The sequence below is a fragment of the Sylvia atricapilla genome, chromosome 3 (assembly GCF_009819655.1).
Source record: "Sylvia atricapilla isolate bSylAtr1 chromosome 3, bSylAtr1.pri, whole genome shotgun sequence".
Classification (NCBI taxonomy): domain Eukaryota; kingdom Metazoa; phylum Chordata; class Aves; order Passeriformes; family Sylviidae; genus Sylvia; species Sylvia atricapilla.
The window spans coordinates 91,442,822-91,456,521 of record NC_089142.1 but is presented as its reverse complement, the minus strand read 5'-3'; positions in this window follow the sequence as shown (position 1 = coordinate 91,456,521).

The window sequence follows — 13,700 nt, the reverse complement described above, 5'->3', positions numbered from 1 at the left end:
GCCTCAGTTTCCCTGTCTTCAAATGGGGATAATACCTACCTCACAGGGGTGTTGTGAGGCTTAACTATTGTGTGAAGAGCTCTGAGATCTGTTACTGCAAGGCACTGGGAAGAGGATAAAATACTAGATTACCTAGCATTTACTACTTCTACAAATGTATTGCAATACCTAGGCACAACCAGAGGGAACTGAGGATAGTTTTGGCCTTACAAAGTTCTTTGATGCTGTGGTTTTCAGGGTTTTAACAGTATTTAAATATAGATTTTGTTTTTGAAAAGAATGTTTTGTTAGTGAAGGGAATGTAGCTGTGCCTCCAGATACAGAACACCTCCCTAGTTTGCATTTCTAATTTGTGTCTTGCATCATAATTGCTCCTAAATAGTACAGAAAATAGTCCTGCTGCTCATTGGGCCTGGATTGGCCCAAGTCACATCAGTGGTCTTACCCAAGCTCTCAGCAGAGCATTGCAGTCAACTCTCGATTATCCATGGGTGGATTACCAGCGCTGTGCATTAACCGCGCGCTCTGCGGAGCCGAGACCAGCCCCCGGCTCCCACCATGCTCCGGCCAAGCGCCGTGTGCCAGAGCACGGGGAAGGTGGAGGTGCTGGCTCTGCCTCCAGGGAGCCCCATCGCAGGCTGCATTGCTGGGCTGCAGCACAGCACTGCCAGCGGGTTTCTCCCTTGGCTGCACCCGCAGGAAGCTCTGGGCTGTGGATGGGTGGGCTTGGCTTTGTGCTGGCTTGGGATGTTGGTGCTTCGCAGCCACCAGCACTGCTCACTTTTTTCTGTGTTTATGCTTGTTGTATAGTCTCACAAACTAACTTAAATGTGTTAATATAGTATTTATATATGTTTTTGTTTTTTCTGAATTATCTTAACTCTTTTTTCTGTTACCTGTATATGATCTAGAGTTGACTGTTAAATGAGATCTTGTATGAGACTACGTTTGCCGAGTATGCTACCCCTGCTACTATACTGCAGAGTATTAACCAAGTAAATTTTGAAATGAACAAAGTAATATTTTTTTTTAAATGTGTATCCTTGCTTTCTGTGGTAAACTTTCACTAATTATTTTCATCACTAGTTTAAAATTCATCTCAGTCATTAGTATGAATTGTTGAGGTTCTGCCCTATATCACTAATGCAGCATATAACTACTGTTCTTTAGTTTATTTAAAAAAATACCAACAAATCAAACCATGGTAGCACTGAGAAGTCTGATTCCCTTTTCTCCTGTTGCTCTTATAAAAAGAGGGCAACTAGTAAGTCATAACACTTACTATCATTGGTTAATAGTCTCAGTAAATGCATCTGAATAGAGGGAGTTGTAGTCACTAATTACATTCTAAACGATTTAATTTTTTCCCCTGTGCCAGAAGTCATATTTTTCTATTTCTGTGTCCATTGCAGGCAATGGCTAGCTAAAATGACAAAAAGCTCTCCTCCTCGTTATTTTAAGTATCAGGACAGGATGCAGAGGTGACAGTGATGATGGTGATGATGATGAGGGCAGGAGGGGGAGTTGTGTGACCTCTCTGTCACGTGCCCTGTTGCACGTGCAGCACGAGCTGGTGTTACCAGGGCCCTCTCCTCTCCTCAGCTCTTGATGGTAACCCCCTGCAAGCAGAGTGAGGTCAAGGTGGTGGCTGTGCAGCAGCAGGAACACAATTTCTCCGTTCTGACTGTAGGAGACCTGACTGTAGCCGGCTAGCTTGTGAAATAGCACAAATTTTTTTAACTTGTTCTGTCTGGAGTTATACAGACTGGATTTGTTCTGAAGATCACAGTTTAAGAATACTGAGAGCTTTCAAAAGCACTGCACAGTCTGTATTTTTATTTTTCCACAAAGCATGAAACTAGTGATTCTCATGTAAGTGAACACTGCAATGGTGGGGAGCTAATTGTATTGTGTATCACATTCCTGAATTTTTAAAATAAAAACAATTATGGAACACTGATTTTAAGGAAAAATAAGTTTGTGCTTCAGTGTCTAGATTGTTTAGGCTTCTGATTAAATGTGTCAGAAATGTACCAAACATCAGTGGATGAAAAATTTTACCCTTGCTACATGTCTCATCCAGGAACATGCTATTTCAGAATCACTTCCTAGATTATATCTGCACCTAAGTTGCAGTGCAGAACTAATTCAGTGAGCTAGCCACAGTACAATCAGTCTTCCTTTTTAGCAGAGTAAATTGTTTCTGTGGGACCCCTAATAATTGTAGCTCAATTGCTTTCAACACCCGGTATTGGGCTTTGGTAATATCTGTAGTTGCCACATTGCAGTGGTGCAGTATGGACATATACAGAGTTATGTAAAAGAACCAGCCCCAACTTGTGACTCCCCAAAAGTCATGGCAAGGGCTCAGTCCTGAAAATTTCTGTATTCTTAAATAGTTTCATCAGGCTGACGAGTACTTACTTGTACGCCAGGAATTACTTGTGGGAGTGAGTCCAAAGCTTCTGCCAGTGTTAGCCTGGCTTTTAAAGAAAAAAGTACCTGGATTTTATGGATGTATTAAAATCAGGACTGCTATGGTGTATCTAAATTTGCTGCAAAAATACTGTCAGTTTGGTATAATTCCAGAATTTATTCCTTTTCTCCATTCTCTAAAACGAAAGAGAAAAAAGCCCACTGAGTGTCCTAAGATTTGTTAACAAGTTTAGCTAAACTGACATTGCTGTTAGCTTCTGAAATCAGGCCATCTGAATTTATTAAACACTGCCTGATGGAGTTTGGGGAGGAGGAATGAAGATTCTTGCCATTTTCCTTCCCCTGCCCCCTGCTTTGACTGTACTTTCTAATCTCTTCAGCTATGGAGAGACCAGGGGGGATGGAGAGGGTGAATTTTGTAACTAGATGTTCCAAGTTCCACATAGAGGGAATGGGAAATACTGCTAACTATATTTAAAAGCATATAAATATGCTCTGACTATTTTAGTTCCATAGCATAGCATCAGTTACACCCTTTTTAGGTATGCGTTTAAGTGGTTCAGGTCCACAGTATCTTTGGCTTTTCCTTTCTCTGCTAGACAGAACAAGGTGGATGCTCCCATTTGCCTGAGCTAAAGCCAGAGTTGACAATTTTCCAAATCAAACGTAGCTTTGCTGATAACAGAAGGTCTGATCATTCCTTGTGACCTTTGCTTTGTGTGGTTAGCTGCCTGTGAGGTACAGCACCATGTTTTAGCAGGCTCACGTTTATATTTTGCACTCACCATGTTGTCTAACTACTTGAAAAGCAAAACCACAAAGCTGAAAACGATCTTTCATCTGTATGTCTCCAGAAAGCACATGGGATTAATTTGGTTTCTTTTTTATTCATGTCCTGGATCCTGTTTCTGAACAATGTTAAAATATAATTGGCATAGCTTGTTCATTGATGATATTTCTTTTGGCCTTCTCCTAAAATAAAGAATAATGTGGGGGTTTTTTTGTTTTTGTTTTTTTTTTTTTTTTTTTGGTGGTTTTTTGTTTTTGTTTTGAAGTATTAAAGTGCTGAGAAAATAAATGGAGCTCTTGACTATCAAATACTAAATAGTTGGAATTTCTTTCTCAGATCGACTCCCAGGAAGGAATCTAACTAGTAGAAATGCACATTCACCATCTCCCAGAACATCAAAAAGAAATGAAAAGAGCACAAATAGAGGAGGTGGAGGTTAGTAAATGGGTTTTAAAGTCCTGATCTCCAACTGTCTCGGTTCCAGGTGCAATTAAAAGAACAGTTGCTCAGTTCTAGTATCATGAAGAGTTAATTATGCAAAAGATGTTTTTTTATCTCAAAGGAAAACAGCTTTTGAAAAGAATAAAATCATCTTGACCTGTCAATTTGCCGTGGTTAAATCTGACATAAGGTCAATATGGTAGGCTTCCTAATAGGACTCTATACTGTTCTTTCAATGTCTTTGGAAGAAAGCTGCTTTAGAGCAGAAGATGCTTTGGTGTTTTTCAGCTTCATTTGTTTCAATTCAGAAACACTGCAATTTGCACAATTTTTTGGGAGAAAAGGATTGACTGCAGCTGCCAGCACTAGCACTGAGGAGGGCAGGATGGTGACCAATGCCTGCCTCGAGCTGTTAATAAGCTTGCAGTGATGAGTTCATTTTGGAGCCCTTCAGCAGTCCTTTTTCTGCTTCAAGAGGGAAAAGTGATTCCACATTATTAGTTATATGTGCAGGTGGCTATGTTTGCACTGCATGTGCTTGAGTTCTGCCATTTTCCAAAGCTGCTTCTACCTCTTCATGAAAAGATGGGATTTGAGCTTACTATCAACATCATATTTGAGACATGCTGGTGTGGGAATTTTAAATTAGCAGGAAGGGAAGCTTCAGGTCTATGTAGCTTACTTTTTCTACATGTACCTTCCTCCACGTCATTCCTAGACCTCCTACCCCAGATATCTGCCTGACCACAATGACCAGATCCAACTCCCAGTTTAACTCTTTGCTGCTTTTCCACTGGAGAAGAAGGGTGGGATGAGTGTCTGACTTCAGGCAGACAAGCACTTCCAGAAGGCACCTTCTCAGGCTGGTCTGTGCTAGCATCCCAAATCTGGCATGAAAGCCTTGCCACTGAAACTTAGCATTTATATATATTGGTGGTTTGGTTTATCACTTGTTTGTTTTGTTTGTGTGTTTGTTCATTTGGTTTGGTTTTTGACAACCAACACAAACCTTAAAGTATTGCTGAGACCAAATGGCAATCCCCAGCCCCCATCACCCAAGCTCTGTTTCTAGTTACAGCATTGGTCGGCTTCCCAGTGTTTCCCTCCTGCACCAGCTCCTGCAGCTAAGAATAGCCCTGGTGATGCTGTGGAACAGGATGTGCAACCTGCTGGGCTTCCTGCATTTGTGCTTGTGTTGCTGGCCTGGGATGAAGCCTGTCCTCATCTTCCCCTGGACTCACTGGGGTGAATTTGTTAAATTTAATTTCTTGGATTAGGTTGCTGTGAGTTGGCCCACACTTGCTCCAGTTGCAATCTGTGCTATAGGCAACTGCATTCTGCAGTATAGGCAAGACCTCAGCTGAGGGAGATATTTATTTGCTGCCAGTCTTCTGTGCTTCACAGTGCTGAGTGTAAGTGGATGCTGCTGGCCTGCTGCAGACCTGGATTCAAGCTTCGCTGCCTGGTTTGATGTTACCATGTGATCCCTGTAGCTGAGGGTGCAGCGAGTACAGCACAGGGAGTCTGCAGGTAACTGGGTCACTGCTGCTTACCTGAGCTGGGTGCTCATACCCTAGTTCAGGAATGAATAACACTCCCACAGATAAATACTGCACATATTGCTATACCCTCAAGATTTTTCATTAGGCAGCACTAATTTTTCATTAGGAGACTCAATCCATTGTTTTATCCTGTGCTGCCTTGGGTCTTCTTCCAGTCAGTTGCAGACAAGCACGTTTTTCCTTGAGAAAGGGATTATGCAAATTAGCAAAATGTTGGTGATGATTTTAACTTGTATTTTTGTGGGCATTTTGGAAGGTTCTGATCCAAATGGATGGCTTGATTCTGCATGCTTCCAGCTGAGTGTTAGGAGGGGTTGGGCTTAAGTACTGGGTAAAATCTAGGCTCAAGTAGTTCATCCTAAATATCCATACTGGCAGAGGTCTTAGACTTCTGTGTCATGCTAGTTTGAGGTGATTTTCTCTTCACATTGCTGTTCAAAGAGAAAAAAAGGAAAGACCTGTGTTTAATTATCACAAGAATCATTACCCAGCCTTGGTAGGTGTGTTTCCAGTTTGTTGAAAACCTCCCTGCATGCAGCAGCAGCACAGTAGAGACACTGATGAGTTAGTCGGCAAGTTATTGCTAAAAAGGAGGTGTTTGGTACATATGCTTGAGCTTGGAAGAGGAATGACACTTGGCACCACAATGTCCCAGTTATCTTTTTCTGAAGGAGTAGGAAAACTGCAGAACTAAATATTGAGTCAAGCTGCGTGGGCAGAGCTCCTGTGTCAGAGCTGCGCTGACGTCACAGCCACAGTGTGACATCAGGGGCAGTATGTGAAAAGCCCAGAGCATCACCCAAGCTCTCTGTGTTATTGAAAACCTCAGTAACATATATTGGAAACTTACATGAGGTCTTTTTTCCCCTTTCCCTGTTCCCTTAATGCTGAGAAGTTTAGCCACACAGCTAAAGGGAGAGTATCTCAACTGCCTTGCAACACTCTGTGCTGCCCTGAAAAAAAAAAGTTGCCTTTGAACCCAGAGTTTGAAGGCCACTGCACTTGGTGTGCCCTTTCTGAAAGTATCTACAAAAGCAAGGTAATGTCAAAACAGTGTTTCTCTACTGAAAGCTGGTGAGAAACTCAGGTTTACAGCTTCTGCAGTAGCTTTCTGTGATGCTCTTATTTGCTGTCCTCTTCCCAGAGAGTTACCTGAGTTACTATCACCGCATCTGCACGCAATAATTAATGTGCATGGAAAAACAGTAGGGCAGCCACTGGGGTTCTTTAGATTTATTCTTTAAGAATAGAAAATCTGATCTAAAAGATTTTTGCCAAAACCTCTTTCATCTCTGATAATATCAAAAGGGCAGGTCACTTCCCCCGTGGTGGTCACTCTGGTTAGTAGGAAGCAAATGAAATTATGGCATCAGTGGAGAAAGATGAGCAATGGAGTGTGTTTGGGCTTTGATTTTGGAGTGGTTAGATTTTGCCCCTCCTGCAGCTGCTTTGATGACGGTAATGGTTTTCTTTGGTTTTCATCTATAGGACTGCAGTGCTTAACAGGTTGTTACTGAGGGACCTACACTTGGAGCCCATGGAAATCCAAGTTAGTGAAAGATATGGAAAAACATGTTTAAACAGATCACAGCTGAAGCTGAGACCTTAATCTTTCGGAGACAGAAGGTAGCCAGCACAGCCTCAGCTGTTCCATCAGGAAAGGTTAGTGTGAAGTGCCAAGCTTAACTCACTGCTAGAGAAATGGTGTAGAAAATCAGGTAACAGCAGTGTAGTTTCACACCCGAGCATATGAGGAGTAGCCTCTCTCTGCAAGAGACTGCAGCTTGGCAAAAATAATGTCTTTGCATGGGGATTTGTTGCTGGCAGTGGGAAAATCCTGATAGAGCAGTATTTCTCCAAATGACTTAAGGTAAAGTCAGATATGGAGGGTTCTTATGCAACATGAGAGTTCCCCTTTCGAAACAGTGGTTTGGAGAGAAAATGTCATTGGTCTGGGCTAGGACAAAAATTAAACAAGATAAACAAGGATGGACTGCTGCCATCTTCCCCTTCCCCTTTATCTCTAAACCTTAACCTTAAACTGCAAATCTGAGGTTACTGCAGTGCAGGGTGTCTGCAACTGCTGAAACCAGCTATGTTTTAATAGATCTTACTTATTTCGATGATGATGAAGGTTTGAAAGTTCCTCTAGGTAATGGAAATATTTCTATGGTTTTAAGTTCAAATGCAAGTATTTTTTAATACTACTGAGAATATTTTCAAATTAAGTAATTATTTCTCCTGATAAAGCAGTTAATTAATTATTTACTTATTCTGTGCCTTTGTTTCTAATCCACAGAACAGGGAAATAAATTTTATTTTCAAAATCTGTCCAATTTTTGCTAACATATTGTTTTTCTTTAATATCAGCTAAAAAGAGAGGAAGTGTCAGTTCATAAAAAGTGGAGCTAACCACACAATTTTGGTAGGAGGTCACTTGCCACTAACAAGTACTTCAGCACTTTGCAGAGCTCTGAGTTGCTGTAGAAGGTACTGTGGAAACGGGGACCACAGCAATAAATTAGGGTGGAAATATGTTTGGTTGAACTTCACGAAGGAAAAACTGCTTTAGTGATACATAAGAAAATGTATCTGTTCCTAAGTTGCATCTTGACTTGTACTATCCGTAGCATTCTGGAAAATTAATCCTTCAAGATTCTGGTGATGTGATGCTGACTTTATTCCATAAAAACCAGATTAGATCCTGTCCTATGCACTGATTTACTCAGCCAGTTAAAGTATGGTAGGGAAGGAGTGGAGAGCATGATATGCAATTCAGGACTATACATCATTCAGCTACTCCTTCCAGTACATGTGATCCTTTTTTTAAATAATGTGAGTGCTTGTTGGGGGTTTTACCCAAATATGACCACCCTACTTTTCAGACAACTTGGTTCTGACAGGAACTTTGTTCTGATGGATTCTTTTTGAAGGGGGATGTCTTAACTGAATTGGCTTCAGGGTGACATCTGTCACAGGTCACCTTCCTGTGACAGTACCTCCAGGGGCCACGTGCTGACGGCTGAGCCAGTGACACTGTCTTTTCCTGTGCTCAGTAGGAGTGCAAGACTCTGAACCGAGTTGAGCTGGATGGAGGATATTAAAGACCTGAAAAGATAGAAGAATGTGCTGAAGATAAGGCTACAACACTTTAAGTCTTTGTTAAGAAAAGTTGGACTCTTGGGTTTTGGTGATTTTTTGGTTGGTTAGATTATTTTTTTTTTAAACCTTCTGCATCTGTGACTAACCCCAAACAGAGCCACTCATGTGTAGAGGAGGAAAAGTTAATATTAATTGAAATTTCACTGAGGTGCTTTTTGCTAAGTCCAAAGTGTTTACTAAGTAAATTGAATAGGATGGTAATGATTATTACAGGACCCCTTAGAGCATGTTTTCCATCTTACTTTTCATCTCTGATAAGTAGATTATGAATATAAGAGCTTGCCTTGGATTGGGAACTCTGACTGACAGGTGAAAAGTGCTTTCTGTTCATAGCACATGCAGGGCTCTGACCTCTGTCATGCTCTTCACCCCTTGAACTCTGCTAGATAGTGCTTAAAGAAATACAAAGTACTTGCTAAGACTTGAAAATGTAACCACGGTAGAAGCTGTGGTTCTCTGAGGGGTCTCATTTATCTCCATATGGACTTCAGTTTCCCCCAAAAGCTGAAATTTTAGTTTAAGGATGACCTTGGAAATAGAGGTGGGGGATGGGCTTGTAGAAATCTCAAGAAGCACCCAGCAGGACTACAGCTGTGCCAAGGAAAAAAGCCACCCTCTCTTGGACTGGACTGAAAGCTGAGCCAACCTGAGGGATGGAAAACCAACAGTCTTTCTCGGAGAGGTCTGAATTGCTCCTGGCTAATCCCAGCTGTGTTGCACCAATTTTAGGGCCACAGCACATGGGAGAAGTGAGGGCATGACTGCCATGAGGTGGGATGTGCAGGCCAGATAATCCTTGCTCTGAGCAGCTCTTGGCTCAGAACAGCCATCTACCAACAAATGCATGCACAACACTGCCCCTTAATGCTTGAATTTCCCCTGTCCCTATAGGAAAGGCCTCTACATCCAGAGCGTGTGTGGCATGGGTATAAAGGGAGCAATGGGCTGATGGAAATGGCACCACCAGTGGTATAACAACCCTGATACTGGGCTGCCACTCCAGTTGTTCTGGGGTTAACACTGTTACTGGGTTTAGAACTGATGAATGAATCTTGAAACTCAATTTATGCAGAAATAAATCTGCTTAAACCTGGTTATTTCTTGTTTCCTTGTGCATGTGGCTTTTCTAGGCTGTCTGCTTTTTCCATAGTAACTTCTAAGCCCTGCTTGGGCAGGGGTTGTTGCCTCCCAGCATAGCACTGATCATAGAGGTAGGTATCCTCCAGGCAGGGCTTCTGGATACTTTCTAATCTGGCAATGAGGAAAAACACCCACCATGAGAAGTTTGCGGAGCTTCACTAAATAATTAATAGATATTGAAGTCTACAGAACTTCAGAATCACATGGACTCTGACTTTTCATGCAATGCTATATAGTGTTTAAGTAAAAGGTTAAAACAATACCTACTCTAAACCAAATCTATACTGTAACTTGGAGGCAGTAAGACAGACAGAATTAGTAGTACTGCTTCCTACTTTAACAGGAGTCAAGCCCAGCCAGAGATAGAAAGTTTATAAATGTCTTCTTTTTGTTTTTTTTTTCCTTTGGTGTGACTTCTTGTTAGAAGGCTGGAAACAGACTTCGATAACTTTTGGTTATTAAAACCCAAAAAGCAGTCTTAGAAACAAATAGAGGTCTGACAACCCAGCAGGGTAATGGGAAACTTAATAAATATCCTGTTGTTATAACATCTGTCATTTTAGCATTAACAAGCTCATGACTTTGTTGTATGATCACAGCTCCACTCTGCAGATTAAGGGAAAGGCTGTTAGACCTTTAAAGTAAAAGATTTCTGCCCGGCAGGGTGCTTTAACCTCTTGTATCCTGAAGCAATTTAGCTAAAGCAGCTTGAAAGTGATATAGAGACAGACTCCTGTGCAGGTCAATTAGGAGGGATACAGAAGCAGTTGGACTCAAGATTTTCCTAATTTTGTTCTCTTTGATGTCCAGAAGAACCAGCAAGAAAACCCCAACCAAGCCCAAAAGAATGTGGTGGGTTTTTTGTGTTTTTTTCTTAATTTGGTCCCACTTTGATTTTCTTAAAAGTCGTAGAGAGGAGATTAATTTGATCACACCTTGATTTTCTTTATGGTTATAGAGAGGAGATTTAAAATACTGTCTTATTAAATGAATAAACATCACCGCAGCAAAGCTGTGGTAGATGCCCATTGCTTGTATATGTAAGTCGACCACAAACACAGAGTGATATTTTGGTTCATTTAAAACAGGCCTATGTAAGAATCAGAGCAACTGCACAAATACTGAACTCCACACAGCGTCTCTCACCACCTGTTTCTGAGATTTCTTTAGCCTGTTGACTCATGTTTTTCTTTTCTGGAAGCTAAAGAAAATGTCTGCCATGCTGAAAATGCTCCTAGTTTGGTTTTAATCTCAGACAAAGTTCATCCAGAACCGTTCCATTGTGATAATGTTTCTGACTTCTTTATTTTTTGCTTTTATGTGTCAGGTGGTGAAATGAGAGCCCTCCACTATCTGCATGCAGCCAGTGCTTCCCTGGTAAACAGCTTCTCACGCAGGCAGAAGCAGAGGGGCTGAAAGAGAGAAGTTGTCTTGGTGCTTATGAGGAGCTGTGGAGTTCAGAGGGGAGTAAATCCATCTTGTCCCAGACGCTCAGTTGTCCTCCCTCATTGTTCTCTCTCAAGGCAAGAAAGCACCACATCCAAGTCACAGCCACCTCCAGGATTGCTGTCAGTCTACAGAAGTATCACAAAAGTATTGTGGATCTCATTGTCTCACAGGACAAACCACCACGTTCTCACGCTGCTTACATGCTTCTAAAAAGCCCAGAGGCATCAGTAGCACTCCCAAGTGCTTCCAAGCCTGTACTTTAGATAAGTGATCTTGCATAGAATTCAATAGGATCCTTAAAGCAGGTTTGTTTGCTTTAGACAGGACTGAGATTGTCTTGACAATGCTACTATTCTGTTTGGGGAAAAAAATCTTATATCTACAGCAGAGATGCCATCTCACTGGAAAGCTCAGACATGATGTGGGCACTCGGGCACCCAAAGCCCTTGCTCAGGTTTTAATAAGGAGATGCTTTACACAACAGCAGTTGTGTACTTTCCATTTCTATTCCTTTTAGTGATGGTAAGGCAAGAAGAGAAATCCATACCCTTCCCCCCAAATTTTGAAAATACCAGCACAAACATTTCAGTAGCTGGTGGTGGTTTCACTGCAATGACAGACTTGAGGGATGATGACTTTTTGTTTTGCAAAACGCTTTAACTTCCTGAAATAGTTGTTTAAAAAAACCTGACTCCAAACCACTTCGCATTTTGAAATACTTGTGTAAGTAATTACATGTTCAAGTTCTCTCAGTGTTTTTAATAGAACAAAACATTTGGACCCCAGTAGCTTTTGCTTAAGTCTTTCAGAGCTGCTAACATCTAGAAAGTCTGTTATTTGCATGGGGCTAATTAGAGGCCGTAAAAGAATAAGAGAAATTAAACCCAACAATGCAGTTCAACTGTAGTGCTAAGGTCTCGCAATTAAACTGTGCTGTTGGGTTATGCATATTAGCACATGAATTACTCTTAAAGTGATAAATGTTGAACCAAATAATTATCTGAAGCTTTTGGGAAGAAATAATCAATAAGGTTAGGCTGAGAAATTACTTTTTTTTTTTTTTTTTTTTTAAACAGTCGTATGGCTTGATGAGAACACAACAAATTGTTCCCTGTGAATGAGCTGACAGGTTAGTCCACATTTCTTGTTTTTGAAATATGGGTGGCACCTTATGGGGGTTTTTTCCCCTTTAAAACCGGGCAAAAATCAGAATAATCAAAACCTTGAGGAAAGCCTACCCCATCTCCAGAGGCGGGTGGCAGAAACCCGCGGAGGCGCTAATTCCTGTCCCTCTCAGCCAGCAAAGACGGCGCTGGGAGGAGCGGAGGGCGGCCGCGTGTCGGGGAGCGTGGCGGTGCCGGGATGTCGCTCTGCCTTTGCCACCACACGGCCTCGTTGACACTTCAGTCTCCTGCTCCGCCATGCCTGCGCCTGTGGGAGCCGCTGCCTCTGGAGGGGCTGCGCCGATGCAATCCCCCTGCTTGGCCCCGATCTTTGTGCATGGCTGCAGTCCTTGTGCCCCGCACAGGGGCCAGGGGCCAGATTACAGAGGCCTGGCGGCCGGTGCAGGGGGACAGCCCCACGCTTATCTCAGGCCGCGGCCCGGCACCACCCTGCCCCTCCCGGGGCCCGAGGCAGCACGGCCAGCCCTGGGCCGGGGCTGCGGCAGGCCCTGGCCAGCAGCACTGCCTGCGGTTCCCCGAGCCCTCCACCACTGCTCACTACCCGGGAGGCTTCATCCCAGCCCCATGGCAGGGAATGGCCAGGCCACCGCCCGTGGAATCAGCCTCACGTTCTCCTGCCGGTGAGCCCCTGCCTGGCGCTGCCCCAGAGGGTGCCGGTGTCGCCGTGCCCGAGCGCAGGCCACAGAGGAAGCCAGTGCGAAGGGTTTTGTGGTAAATGGGGCGACAGCGAGGCTTGCCACAGGGCCACTGCAGCACCCCAGTGAGGAGAGCGACTGCCCTCACGCTATTAAAAAGCAATTTGCTGAAAGGAAACCACTCCGGCCGCATGGACCCAACTGCAGCGTCCAAGCAGCGCTGGAATCGCCGCCGCCACGAGAAAGCAGGCAGCCCCCATTAGCAGGGAAATTCATCTTTTACAAGAGCCACAATGGACCATTAGCTTTTAACCAGGTTTTAGGGGTGGGGAGCAGCCTTCCTGTTGGGCAAACCCTAAGAAGGAAATAACTGGCTCCAAACATCCAGGGGCGGCGGGGAGTTCAGAGCCGGGCTCGCTCTGAACTCCGCAGCTTGAGCTCGCTGCTACAATGCAGCAGCTCCTGCGCGTGGATGAGCCGGTGGCGGAGCTGCAGGGAGCTGCCCTTATTTATTTGTTCCTACGGCACAGGCAGAGACAAGGGCCCTGTTTTATGTTCCCCTGCAGGAAGGTGATAAAGTGCCCGGGAGCTGCTGGAAGCCGTTCTCCAATAAATTCAAAGGGAAAGGCCATTTTTTGTGCCTTGGAAGCTTGTGAGGGCTGAGGGATGCTGGAAGGCAGTGAAAACTGAGGCAGCGCATCACAGGCTAGCGTGGCAGGAAGCCACCGGAGCAATTTTTCTGGTTTGTTTTGTTGCTTGTTCTTTTTTTTTCCCCTCAATGATTTTTACTCTGCCTGTGGCTAAGCAATCAATATCCCTTTGCCAACGATAAATATTCCAGGCTCTTAAATGATGATGTATTCCGGGGTGAAACAAATTAGGTGCGTTATTGCTGCCCTCT